The sequence below is a fragment of the Ursus maritimus genome, unplaced genomic scaffold (genome assembly GCF_017311325.1).
Source record: "Ursus maritimus isolate PB19 unplaced genomic scaffold, ASM1731132v1 scaffold_11, whole genome shotgun sequence".
In the NCBI taxonomy this organism is placed as follows: Eukaryota; Metazoa; Chordata; class Mammalia; order Carnivora; family Ursidae; genus Ursus; species Ursus maritimus.
In genome coordinates this window covers 22,598,466-22,601,492 of record NW_024423453.1, presented here as the reverse complement: position 1 = coordinate 22,601,492, position 3,027 = coordinate 22,598,466, and the positions used below count along the sequence as shown (strand labels likewise).

The 3,027-nt window shown below is 40.0% G+C and overlaps 1 pseudogene; it reads right to left on the bottom strand.

Moving 5' to 3' along the window:
• Positions 1-2,510: 2,510 nt before the first annotated feature.
• On the bottom strand, positions 2,511-2,609 carry LOC121101923 (annotated as a pseudogene).
• Between the last annotated feature and the right edge of the window lie 418 nt (positions 2,610-3,027).

The following is a 3,027-nucleotide window of genomic DNA, read 5'->3' as shown; positions in this document are numbered from 1 at the left end:
CTTTGTGGACTCACTTCAACATCTTATCTTTCTCTCGTCTCTTCACAAGCATCAATCCAGCATTACACGTGGCTTCGCAGGTGCACTTTACGACTTCTGCAGTTTTTGCTACAATTTCTAATAACTTAGATTTTTTTGCATATTACTTCAACTCATCTATGTGGCCAAAGAATCATTTGATGTAAATCTGGGTTTCCTGCACTACCTTGCTCTTTATTTCTGAGATAGTATCTTTCATTTTTGTTTCCCTACTACTTTGTGTGGTGACAGCACAGCCACTGGGCGTTCATACTAAAGATAGATGTGGCGGCTCTCTCCTGCTCTAGGATGCACTTTCTGCTGCTAAATTGCTGCCAGCAAGTTTGTCATTTGGGAAACTTGGCCTTAACCCAAACTTGAATCGACATTCTTTCTTCCTTGAAAACAGGTGGCTCTTCAAAACTTTAAACCAAATACAAATGAACAATGAGGATGTGCATAACCCAGGTTATAAAAACTAAGTAATAAATGCATGTTTATTGAAAGTACACTATTTAAAAAAAATACTTTGATCTTAGTACTAGCCTAACTCCAGCACGATCAAGGAAGCCCTGTGCAGAATGAGCTTTCCTGGAGAAACTTAACAGTTCTTGGTCAAAATAGCTATTTCATTAGGAATCACTAGCCAAAGCCATAAGGCTGAAGGTCTGGCCCATGCCTAATTGGTTCTAATATAAACTCTGCCTTGGTCTGTGACCTTATGCCTGTCTCTCTATGGTTGGCCCATGTGTGTGTTTACCTATCAGTTTTTCTGTATCTGTGCACGTGTGCCCATATGCCTGTGCACTCACAGGAGAGGGACTCATGGAGGAAAAGTAGGAGCATGAGAATATTTGAGCAGTTCCACAGAAAAGCCATAAAAATCACTACAGTTTTATGGTATTGCCTGTAATATTTAGTGTATGGCTGAGTTTCTTTTGCCAAGGGAATCCCTAATATGCCTAAATAGGATATAATTTTATTAATGCCCACATAACTCGCCAGAGGTGAGAGATCCAGATGGCAGGATAACTTGGTCCCAGAGATCATTCAGTGACCTGGGTCCATTCTTTCTTGTTGTTCTGCCATGGTATTAGAACGGCCCTCATTTACATGGTAAAAGTCGCATCACCATATGTCATAATCCATTTCATTGGACAGAACAAAGAGGATGTGGAGACCAAGTCAATTTTTTAAGTATATAAAAGAAATTGCATACATCTTTGCCCATAACAAAATTTAGTTACAGGGTCTAGTTGTAAGTGAGGCTAAGAAATATAGTCTTTAGCAAACAATTATATACCCAGCTAAAACTTTAATAACTTAAAAGAAGTAAAAACTGAAGTTGGGTGAAGGTAGTATTTCCGTGTAATACCAGAGAAGCAAAAACATTTTGATTCATATAAAATAAGAATTTACAATAGAAACAAGGCACTACATAATTGTGAGAAAAGGTGGGTAAGGAAAGGACTAGAGGAGCAGTTAGAGGACAAAAGTTAAAATCAGGCTTCTCAAAGTCTATGTGGACAGGTGTGACCTTGAAGGGAAACCTGGGAAGAAAGGCATGGACCATTAAGGTCAGTTGGCAGAGAAGTCTATGGAAAACTGTTGCCTCTGTGTGGGCCCGTAGCCAAGGGTGCGATGGTGTCACTGAGGTGGCTGTTGGTCATTGAGGCTAGCAGACAGGAGGAAGACCAGGAGGCAAAACAGAAGAAAGCAAAACAAGTTTGCCACGCTGGGCAGTTCTGTGTCTGTCTTTTATAAACCTTCCTAAAAGACCGTTAGAGATTTATGGCTGTGGTATCACTGTTGCCTCTCAAATGTAGCCAAACTCTAGCCCAGGACTTTAAGGAAAGTGAGTTCTGGGAAATATAGCCAACTTGTAAAAACCAGAGTCCAGCTCAGGGAATAGCTAGAAGTTGCAGAACAGGGACTGAAGTTTTGGGTACTGTTTTTTATAATAAATTCCATCAAGTCAAAACTTCCCTACATACACAAATGTATTTTATCTCTCTTTTACCTCTTTATGATTCCACCTGTTCGTAATGTTTCAGAAAGCAAAGCCGCAAAGAAGACAAAAAAGTGAAAGGGAGAGAGAGAAATGACATGGAGGAAGGGGGAGAGAGAGTGAGCTGTGGGAGGTGTGGGTGACGGAGCTCTGGTCTCTAGTCAAGTCAACTGGGACATTAACGGGAAATTAACATCTCTTCAACATCTCTTCAAAATACGCTAAATAAGCAAACTGACATCACTTAAGGGACATCTCTCAATTTTTGCACTCTTAAATAGTAATCTTTAAGAATTTTATTTTGGCAGGTAAAGGTTTGTTTTATTGAATAAGTGATCTGTGTTATTGCTGAGGTCATTATGTACAGACCAAAGAGAAGGAGTTTTATTTCTTGGTTTCTTCCTCCTTGGCAGAGTCTTGATTTCCTCCTTCTTGAACTGGAGCTGCTCTTCACAGCATTTGTGTATTTTCTTGGTCTTAGATAAAAAATATGGAACGCTTCGGGAATTTGCGCGTCATCCTTGTGTGGGGACCAGGCTAATCTTTTCTGTGTTGTTCCAATTTTAATTTATGCCAAGCACAAGAAGTTTTTTAATTTAAGAAAATGGAGAGGCGCCTGGGTAGCGCAGTAGTTAAAGCATCTGCCTTCCGCTCAGAGCTTGATCCCGGTGTTCCGGCATCGAGCCCCACATCGGGCTCCTCCGCTGGGAGCCTGCTTCTTCCTCTCTCACTCGCCTGCTGTGTTCCCTCTCTCGCTGGCTGTCCCTCTGTCACATAAATAAATAAAATCTTAAAAAAAAAATGGAGAATTGACTGAGGTATACACAAACTTTTCTAGAGTCCCTTATAGTATATTATAGGGATCTTATTAGCAAATGAATTGACAGTCACTCCAATTGGCCGATATTTTCACAAACTATATAATGCAATTATGCTCAGGTACTGTAGAATTATCTTCTTAATTAGTAAGAAAAGGTAGAAAAAAGACAAAGTAGAAACTT